Genomic DNA, 11,526 nt, shown 5'->3' with positions numbered 1-11,526 from the left:
TAAAGATTGAAATGAACATATTGACATACGTTTTTAAACAGAGAAATTATAGTCTTTCAAGCACTTTCACTGCTACGATACACATAATATTACTTTAGTAAAAGATGTGTCTATATAAATTTATAATAAGTTCGAATTTAATCTACAAATAAAAATAAAATGTGTTTGATAACCCAAATTCTAAAAAAAAAAAAAAATCGTATTGCTTTTACAATCAAAATATGATCATAATAAAATCTACACTGTTATATTAGGACTGTGTCAACAACATAAGAAAACATGCATAACATTTAGGAAACCAAAACTTAAGTAATCTGTTTTATGTTTTTCTTTAGTGATTTTTGAGCTTCTTTTACAAAGTCAGGCTCTCGCGCATTTAGTCTTAGGGTATTTAATGGATCTGCTATCTCTGGAAGTAAGCACTCCGCAAAAAACTGTCGTAGCTTTGACAGCATGAGTTTTCCCCAAATTTCTGTGTCCAACTAAATTCTTTCAACGTGGAAATCATTTTTCGTATGAACTACAAGTCGTAATAATTTCTACTGCAGACGCCAAGTTGACCTTTAATCTAAAAAAAAAATATGTGGGTTTTCTTTAGACGCAAATCTCCAAGTTTTTCTTCGATACACTTTTTTTTTTTTTTAAATATAGTCCTTTAATTTATCGTCCCCAGCTGAAAATAAGCATTTAACTTCCAGCAAACCATCGTCTGCCACTAGTACATCTGGAGATATTCCGAGAAATGAAAAGCTTGGGTATACAAGAAAAGCCACAATCTTCGACTTCGACATTTTTTAGTTGGAATACATATTCTTAGCCACATTTTCGTCAACTTTGGAATTTATCTCCCTGTGATACAAAATTTATTTTACTAGACAGTGACAGGATGTATGTGTTCTTTTTACCACAAAACAGAAAGTATATGCTGTAAGTCTGTTCATAGAAGCATCCCTCCATTTAGTGTTCTCATGTTGACCAACAGTACTTCCTTCTTTCCAACTCATGAATATTTTTTTATGTTGTTGCATCCCGATTCAGATTTTCGAGGATAAACTTCATCTTTGTATCAAGTTCTTCAGGGCTCAACAAGTCTTCAGGACACAAAATGTCTTCAGCACTTGGACCACACTCCAAATCAGGACCAGGAGTGTTGTTTGGTCGTCTCTTTTTATTTGGAGGGCTATCTTCATACTGGAGACAGCTAATTTTTAAAACAGTTTGGAAGTATTTTCCTGGGCTTCGACCAAATTTGTTTTTCCATGGTATGAAGTGCCACCTAGGACCTCTGACATGGGCCAGTCCAGCTCCCATACAACGAGCGTGATAAGAGCCTCTTTTAGCAAAGTTTACCCGTTTTCCACCTGAAAACTTAGCTAACATACTCATATATCGCTCAACCTGATTTTTAGTTTTGTTAAGTACGAGTCTATCAGATTTCATTACCATATCATCAAGATCCTTTTCAATAGCTTCCATAATCCCCGACTCTTTCACAAATGTCACAAAATTTTCATTGGTATTTTTTCATTTTCAGTATTCTACACCAGCGGTTCCCAAATGGTGGGTCGCGACCCACTAGTGGGTCGCGGAAGGGTTGCAGGTGGGTCGCACTCGATCCTAAAACTATCAGAAACCATCGAATAAACCACCAGAAAAGATAAGAAAAATCGAAACAAATAGAATTGTGTGCAAACACATATATATTGTTAAATCAATAACTGTTTTACTAAAAAGTGTTTATATTTTGTCAACCGTTTTCAAATCAGAACACAAATTGTTTATCAATAATCAATCGGTATCTTAAAAAACGCATATATATGTGCAATAAGGAAAGGATACAATACAAATAAGGTTTTTTACTCCACCATGGACCGATATACCGTGGATGTATTCCTATAACGAAAGGTGGGTCGCCAGCTGAAAAAAGTTTGGGAACCACTGTTCTACACTGCAGTTTTCGTGACAACCGAATACATGATGAGGACCATTTTTTATGTCAAGTTTCAATCGAACGATAGATGTACCAACAAGAGATGTTCCAGCAATTTCGATTGCATTCTAGCGCCGGATTTTAATCTTACTATTCTTGATTCAAGCAAACGATGCGCAGATGGTGGAAATGACATATTTCTGGAAAATTTGTGAAAATGGTTTTTTTACAATGTGGTTTGCACACTCAATTTTTATGACTTCCCTTCCGTAAGGAACTCGCTGCTTTATTCTAGAGTAAACACTGATGAACAACAGACTATAGAGTAAGCATTGGTGTAAACAGGAAGATAACTCACCACTCCACTTAAATTGAAACGATGTCAGTCAGTCCTCTTATTCCAGCCGCCGTCCCCTACGACACTAATATGTGGTGTATCATTTTCTACGTTCCCTATGGCAATACCTAGTTTTTTTTCCGATTCTCTACCATTTTTTTGGAAAGTTGTATTTGCCGAAACTAAACTAAAAAAAAACCATCGTAGTAGTAGCGTTAAGAAAACTTATGCAAATCACATGTACACATATTTCACTACACAAATCTATCACATCATAGGGTTGTGCGAATAGTGTATTTTGGTGGTCGAAAATTTTTAATCGAACAGGAATTTTTTTTAATTTATTGCGAGTATTTTCAAGGTCGAAAAATTATCTTACATTTTCACTTAGATAGATACATAACAATACAGAACAAATGTAGTGAAAATAGTAGGTAATACTATATTAACTTTTGCAGACAAAGTGAAAATTGTACAATGTTTATTAACTATAGAAGCAATGTAAACATCATTAATATGCACATTTCTCAGATAGAAATATTAAAAAGTGCAGTGTTGTACTTTTTAAAATTAAAATTGAAATCCAAATTCCATGACCGCAATGAATAACAGAAGGGTGGGGAGGAGTTGAGAATTTGTAAATTTTGAATGAAGTAGGCTGGAAAATAACTTGTTGCACTCATGGGTGCCGCGTGTTGAGATCCTCTTCAAGAGAACTATACTACCAGCCAGCTTGTGTTAGCTACCCAAGGTCTACGTCCCACTGTTGAGATTCAACGCTTCGTTTCGTGTTGTCACTGGGCGTCCTCACACGTACATACCCACACTACTTGAGGCAGACATTCCTCCAGCTGCCCGAAAGTAGCGGCAATCTCCTGATAGTTCTGTAGATCTCTTTCCAGGAGTGTCACGTGAAGGCTGACATTTCACGAATGTGGTAGCACGGTCGTGGGCGGCGAGTGCTAAGAGATGGTGTTATCATCTTGTAACGCGTATATTTATAAATGTGTTTTTATGTAAATCTGTTTAGTTTCACTATTTAAAATGTGTTTATCTAAAAACGTTCATTGGTTACCAAAAAGTAATCATTAGGTAGAAACCAGAGTCTATAACTGTAACTGCCATTTTTACTTCCACGTATTATTATCATAACGAAAAAAGCAACCGTTTTTGCGGAGCGTCACAATACGACTGGGCACATAGCGGCGGTGAGGACTGCCATACACACAGTGTGTAAGGTAACATTTGCGTGAAATATACCCTGCATTATTTTAATGCTGATATTGTTCCCGTAGGTGCTAGCTGCCAGGCGAACGGTCACATGTCACGGCTTGTATTGGTATCAATTCAGGTCCTACATGTACTTGTAGGTTATCAGTTTTTTTTTTATAAGACAGCCATCTATTAAGGGAAATAAATAGTTAGATATAACAGTGTATTATTTTCGTGCTAGCGAAGGTTGAATACGGATTCAAGAAAAAAAATGTTTTTATTAGGTTAGATCGGGGATGGTCAAAACTAGTCCAAATGACAATAACGATGCTTTTACCTGGAATCGTGAAGTGTCGTTTGATTAAGAGTCTACTGTATATCGGCAAATAAGCAATGACGACTATAATATCTTATGAAAAAAAGAGAAGTTTGGCTTCACTTGAGTAACAACCAGCAACTACAGATGTGCCTGTAAATACTAGCAATTTTAATCTTTGATATTCGACTTCCGAATGTGAATAGTTCATAAATAACAGCGCAACTATTCGTGTTTACGAATATACGCAAACCCCAATACATTTTTCATTTTTTTTGTGACTAATATTGTTATACTAAAATTAAATAAAATACTCATTTTTAGGCAACTAATAAGATTTTCAAACTGTTGTCTCATTGCTAAGTGGATTCATTCAATGTAGCTTCCTAAGTAAAAACAAAATAATGCCTGATAAAGGGATTTATCTTTAAGTTACATTCAGAAAGTCGTCTAAAAATTTACAATTATTCTTTCTCCTCCGAAGAACAGAACAACTTAAAATGTTATGTAATAACCTACCGGCTGCTTAATCTACTGAGCCTTTTATTTAATGTAAACCTTAGCATGCAAGTATGAAAACCATTATGAAACTTTTCGCACAGCGGATCTAAGCTGTTCCAAAATATGTAAAATATATTTAACCTATTTAAGGTACAAGTTTCAAGTTTCCACTTTTGGTTTACATTGTCTTGAATTCCAACAAAAAAAGGGGGGGAGAGAAACTATTTTAGAGATAGTGCACTGAGATTCTCAGGGTAGACGAATTAAGTAAAAATTATTGACGGAGTAACGAATAGTGCTAAGAAATTAAGTTTGCCGCTGAATATGGGTTGAATTCCCCAATGTAGCCATGCTAATTTTTTAAGTCTTACACATAGGAACTGAATAATATATATTGAATTGTAAGGCACAATATTTTTATAAGCAGCAATTAATTTAAAAGTTGGCTAATTGTAACTAACAATTTGGCTTGGACAGTATAATACTCACGTGAATGAAAACAATACAACCGAATTGAGAACCTCCTTTTTTTAAGTCGGTTGAAAATTAACTTGTTTTCATGCTTACAAAATCTAATTTTCCACGTAGAACTGTTTGTTTACTCTTACTTTTTTAAGCTGAGGATTTTTTGCCTAACTTATACTTACATAAAAATAAACGCATTTCTTGAATCAGGATAGTTTAGTTTGAAAAGCGTCACTTGATCACATTTCAAATTGAAAATTGGAAGTTTTTGTAAAGCACATTATAGCACAAAATATTTTGTGCCCAAACACACTTTACAGTAAATGGAAGAAATAATTAAAACTATAAAAAATTTGGGTTCACCTTCTCTTCAAACCTTTCGCTTTTCGCAGCACATCCATGCATCTCTGAATTGATAGCACTGTTCTTAGCTTTCTTCTCGTCGTTGACTCAGTACTCCGCACCATGCTGATTATTTACTGGCACGGAGGAGGTGGGGTCGGATTCCGTTAGCCGAGGGATGGGTCCGTAGTAATGGCAACACTGCAGCCGGCTGCACTCTCCCGCGCGCAAGACAGGCGCAATTGAACCTACTCGCGGCCAGAAAAAATAACTGAAAATGCAAAATACGAAATATTTCTTGTTCTAATAAATTTAGCAGTATGCCACCGCTTACTTTTTTTTATCTTTACTTTAAAAGGAAAAATTGTGCAGACTCTAAATATTTGTATATCTTAAAGACTGTTCTTTAGACTACTTTTTCAGTTTTCCTTAAATTTAAAAACGTAAAATAAAATACTTATCAATATTTTTTCTACAATATTATTCTGACTGATAATTTCTGTTGTAAAACTGCAGCAAACAAGCCAAGTACGAAATTTTTATCTGAAAAATTGTAGAAGATGTAGAAAACACTTTTTAACCCACAATTCCCTATCAAGTCGCTGGACCAGGGACGGCCTTATACTAAGTCTTAGTTATAGAGACACTCAGTTTATATCTTTTAACCAGAAAACAGGATTTACTAGAATAAAATACACAAATTTTTAGTTTTTTTTTTTGATAGTTGAAGGACAATTTTGCAATAGAAATATACAGTTGTTATTTTATAAAATTTTCTTTATTGTAAGAACTACAGATACTGATATTAATTCTGACATTATAAAAATAGTTATGCGAAAAAATTAGAACGAGGAGAAAATGTTTACATTAGTAACATTAAAAACGAGAAAGTGGTAGAGTGTTTAAGAGATATCGTGTTTGGGTCAGGTATTCCTTGGTCACAGCGAGGGGAGAGTACGTCCTCCTAGCCCCTCCTGTTGTAGCCTCCACGACCAGGGTTGGCATTAGCAGCAGCCGTGGCTATCACTGCCACCACCAGCACGCACCAGGCCTGCCAACAAGACCACACACATTCACTTTTACACGACACACGGGTTGCTTTCAGGCTCTGGGTGGGACAACTGATGTCCTACCCCTATTTACCCCTCCTCCGTCTTGTATACGCTCTTGGTTTAATGGAAAAGTAACTCTTAAATAGAATATTTAAAACGAAAGATACTTATGATTTTATTAAATAACGGTTTAATATAGTCTATGCATCAATAACATTACAAATATCAGGACTTTTATAAGTATAAGTTTAGATTTTAATTTTATAATATGAAATACCAAATAGAGCAGGTAAATTTGAAATAGAAAATCACTTGTACTAAAAGATCTTAATGGTTAATTAATTAATTCATTGAGTATTTTCTTGGCTACGTCTTCTATAAGGCAATATAGACGAAGAAGTCTTGACAGTAGGATATTTTGTTGAATGAATTTAGTAGAGATAAATAATATTTAATAATTTTTTAGTTAAATGGTCAAAGAAAAATTTATGACTTTTTATATCCCAGGTCAACATGCACGGAATCAAAACCTAGCTTAGCAATCCTGGATGCAACGTGAAAAGCATTTTACCAATTTGTGTAGAGTCAATATAATTTTAATGTTAGACATTTGTTTTCAAAACGTCACTGAATGAACCAAATAATACTCCAATTAATGTTTAAAAATATTTATAAAAATTGGCTGTCATCTGCAAAACATATTTGCACCAAATAATGAAAACCGTCAAGACCTTATCATTTAGTATGCTTTCAAAATCACGAATAAGTGATCATGCAACTAAATAAAATATTTGTAGCAAGTCAAATGTATTTACTGAATGACAATGCAAAAATTAAAGATTTATTATAGTAAATATAAGTTACATCATCCTATTTCTAGGAAATTGTTGGCTAAAAACTATGAGAGACCTTAGAAAACAATATGTGCTCCGTAACTCTTTACTAAAGTCGGTTTTGCATATTTTTATGGTATCAAATATAATTATTTTTACAGTATTAAAGAATAAATTTAATAACTTTCAGTATAGAACTACGGACCATTAATCCACTTGTGTCTCTAAACAAAAATTTCATGTAGGCCTACCTTTAGCTTCTAAAAAAAAAAATACTTTTTTTATTTAATAAATTCCACGTATACTGTAAATCTTTACCTGTCATGTATATATTTTTTTACTACAGACTAACTACTACCGCAATTAATTATGTTGAGAATGGCTAGTTAACACCTGCGACTCGAAGTCTCTCACAAAATAAATCCTGAAAATAAGAAATCACCCAAACACCACGGAATTAATTAATTCTACACATATACTGTTCCGAAAAAATGTTCACGCATACATCTACAACTTCCTCAACAACATCAATAGGATTACTAGCATCATTAGTTTCGGACAGATAAAAATTTTGGACAAATTACGAATAAATTCATGTTAAAAATAATAAAAGATAAATCAGCTCTTAATTACGTCAGAAATAACGATTTCGATGAATTTACAAGATATTGACGGCACTTTAAACGCAACTCATGACTGCTTCGAACTATGTGATCCACTAAATGATTGTTACTAGTGCAGGCCCTGCCACATTGGAGCAGACATATCTGTCAGAGCTGTGTGACTAGTTTGTCTCACAATAGGGTTGGTACGTCTTATTGTATACTGAAAAAAAAAGTATAACTAAATATAATGTATCCAAAGGCACTAAAATACTTAAATTTTCATAAAACTCATCGTTGCTATAGTTAACAGTAAAAAAATATGTAAGTATAGTCTAAGTGATGTTTTTAATGTTCCACAAAATCTTAAGTGCTGGTTGTAAATATTTTTCATTAAAATTCGTTTATTATTGTCTATTTATTTATGTTAGCCCAAAAACGTTTAAAGTTTGAAGGATCCAAAAGCGAACGAGATCTGTTAGTACATTTCACTCGTTCCAATAACAAAAATTAAATCACCTTCAAAGTAAACACTGAAAAGAAGTGGCTTAGCAGGACCAAATCACTTTTTGCTTCTTTCCCCGTCCAATCAAAGGCCTAACAAACATAATGTAATAATTATTACTGTTTCATTTCTACAAATAATAATGCATTATTCATTTTTAATCATTCTCGCGGCAATTCCAAGCACTTCAAGCATATTCTAAAAGAAAAAATTGAATGGTGTTCGTATTAACATTATTACTGGAACTATTTCCCACTGGAAATATTTTTTTTAACTCGAAGTCCACATTGAAACAAAAATATAATAGTGAAATTATAACTTTTAAAGACTTTTCATTCGTCAAAAATATTGCCTTTCATTGCAATTGTAATAAATTAATAAATTTTCCCCTACATTTAATTATTGTTAAGATAAAATATTTTTTCATCACTCTTTGTATAAAATCATAAAAGATCTACATGCCACATCATTTGTGTGATCGCTTAGCTATAGATTTCTGTATCACACAACTAATTGACTAAATACCTATGTTAGCATATAAGCTCAATAAAACTGGTAGCTCTGAAAATTGCTTTCTAAGAATTTCAGCTCATGTGTAAAAACTTTAACTTCGTACTTAACACATACAATAAAAAAAAAAGCTAAATTTCGTTTATCATCACGACCATATAGAAATCTGTAAAACTAATTTGCGTAATGTTTGTTAAAAATAAATGTAAGAATTTAATAATTTAATAAACAAATAACAATAAATATAAATTTTTTAATAAAAAATTTAAAAGGAAACAAAGAATTATATTTAATTAATCATGCATTAAATAGACGCAATAAATTATTTAAATTTTTATTTGACATCAAGGTAAGATATTCTTTTCAAATACAAAAGTTTTATTAATTAAATATATAATAAATAAGTATGAAAATTAATAATTTATTTTAAAATACGAAGCTCTAAATTTATAACACATCTTAAAATTTTCCAGGCTAGATAAAATGTTAGAAAGGTTTACGTAATTATTTAAAGACATATTCTGCGGTGCCAACTCACCAGGACCCTCTTGGTGTTCATGATGACTGTGGAACGACAGAGGCAGCTCGATAGTCAGGAGTGTTTGCTGTCCTGCGCCTTGCCGCTGTCTTATATATGGAGCAGGGCACAAGGTCACCTCCATGGTTCTTCCCCGACAGCTCTGGAGGTGTGACCCGCTTCGTCCTCTGGCCTCTTCCCTTCCAGGAAGGAGCGCGCTGCGACCCCACCTCCGATGTGGAGTCATCCTGCCGCACTCGCGTCCAGGCGCGCTGCGACTACAACTGGTCGTGGAGTCATCTTGCAGTACTCGTGTCCAGGCGCACTGCGACTTTAGCTAGGTGTGTAGTCATCCTGCAGATGCTAGTAATAAATGAATTTATGCCTTTTTTTAGGACTTTTCAACTTATTTTTTACATTGAAATATTTTTCTCCATAAAATTAAATTTTTGTATTGGTCAAGTATCAAACAAGGGCAATAAATGATCAAATCAATTAATTCAGTAATTAGGTTTTATTAATTTGGGATTTCCCCGAATTTCTAGCTAAATAGTTACGAATTTCCAAGATGGCGTCCAAATGTCAAAATGGCAGGCGTCACAGTAATAAATTATAACTGTACTCTATTTGGTAAAAAGTTAACTAACATGGTGCTAGTGCACTCTATAAGATGAAAACAAGTTACTGGCCTCCAACCTACGAAAACAAGATGGCAGCCTCCAGCAAACGAACACAAAAGGCGGCTTCCAAAAGACAAAAAAAATGTACATGATGTCATACTAGCTCCATGGTGTACCTAAGTGCGTTTTTTAAATGAAATAGATTAATTAAATATTTTTAATTTATATTTTTCCCCGATTTTCTACCTTAAAAAATTACGAATTTCCAAATTAGCGGATATGATGTCCTAATCCAATATGGTGGAATATTTGTTTATTAAAATGTCAATTAATTATTATTTTTTTAATTTTAAAACTTTTACTGATTTCTTAGCAAATATGTGGGTTTTCAAAATGGCAGCCATAACGAAAACTGCAATGGTTATATTACAATTCAAAATGGCGTCATAGGCATCTTAGTCATCGTGTTCTTATCACCTCAGCGGCTTATGGTGGCTCGCTGTTACATTCTTGAGCTGCATTTATTAATTAACGAACATTTGGGATTTTTGAGGACTAATATGGGAAATTTTTCTTCATAACTGCATTTTTTTCACCTGAAATAAGGAAATATTTATTTTTTTAAACTTTTTAGGATTTTTTTTGACAGAATTTCTTTCCAAACGAATGGAAATTTTGGTGGATTTTGGCGTATTTTAAGCCTATCTCGGAAAATTTGATGTAATATTGGCAAATTTTGAATGTTACTTGCAAGGCCAAAGGCAAAGGTCAATGTCATCCAAGATTTCGGTCGGCACCTAGGCTTCTTCAGCCTGAATCTTGTCCTCAAAGGAACATTTAGGATAAACCGACCATATACCGTGATATACCTTATATCGTGAAAAACAACGTTGCGGGCAACACAGAGTTGGGAAGGCTTTGTACACTGAGTTCACTAAGTTACCAACTGAAAGCAAGCATGCCTAGTTTCGGCGCGTGGCTTGACGCGTCCTTTATGTTTACCAGCACACTTTTCCTGCTAGTGTTCGTTCAATACACGTATCATCTCACTCAAGTTGTGCAGCACGCGCTACATAAAGGTAAATAAATGTACTTTCATACTAATATCGCATGTTTTATAGTTTAAACATAAAGCGAGAGCATTAATCTGTTAATTTATGGTATTAGACAATATTCTCTTCTCTTATTAACTTCGTAATAAGCTTGCAAAAATGAACTAATTCCTTACAATTTTGCTTCTGTTTCAGTTACAATGATGCCATTCGATATCACGTTTGTAGGAGAATTTGGGCCTAATTATTTTCAAAGGGGTCAAGATGACAGATGGACTGAAGGGAAGTGCCCTTCCTAATTTCACTGTATGGTTGTATCCAAGTGGTTAGAACAATTCAGAGTTGTTTCTGTTCACTGAAGGATGCACATCAGACAAACCAGTGATTTTAATAATGGATTCACATGCAAGCCCCTTCACGCCCAAAGTTATGGAAATAGCATTACAAAATGAAATTATTATTGTAGCTCTCCCATCCCACACCAGTCATATCCTCCAGCCCCTTGATATTTCTGTTTATCAATCTCTGAAAGTTGCTTGTAATGTAGCTCTCAAGCAATTTCATGAAGGTAATCCATTTCGCAGACCAGGACGTTTTGACTTCCATGCTATGTTCAGTCCCACATTCTTGAAAGCCTTTTTTGGGACAACATAATTTCTGGATTTAGTAAGTCTGGCATCTTCCCTTTAAATCGACAAGCAGTGCAGGATGAAGCACTGACAACAGCACCCA

The 11,526-nt window shown here is 34.0% G+C and overlaps 1 long non-coding RNA gene across 1 annotated transcript; it reads right to left on the bottom strand.

The window, feature by feature from the left end:
* Positions 1-5,804: 5,804 nt before the first annotated feature.
* LOC134539959 (uncharacterized) lies at positions 5,805-9,367 on the bottom strand. Its single transcript, XR_010076373.1, has 2 exons — positions 9,144-9,367; positions 5,805-6,154 (listed from the first exon to the last, which is right to left on the bottom strand). It is a non-coding gene; the product is annotated as an uncharacterized LOC134539959 (long non-coding RNA).
* Between the last annotated feature and the right edge of the window lie 2,159 nt (positions 9,368-11,526).

The sequence above is a fragment of the Bacillus rossius genome, chromosome 16, assembly GCF_032445375.1.
Source record: "Bacillus rossius redtenbacheri isolate Brsri chromosome 16, Brsri_v3, whole genome shotgun sequence".
In the NCBI taxonomy this organism is placed as follows: Eukaryota; Metazoa; Arthropoda; class Insecta; order Phasmatodea; family Bacillidae; genus Bacillus; species Bacillus rossius.
The sequence above is the reverse complement of the archived record's forward strand: the minus strand, read 5'-3'. Positions and strand labels throughout refer to the sequence as shown.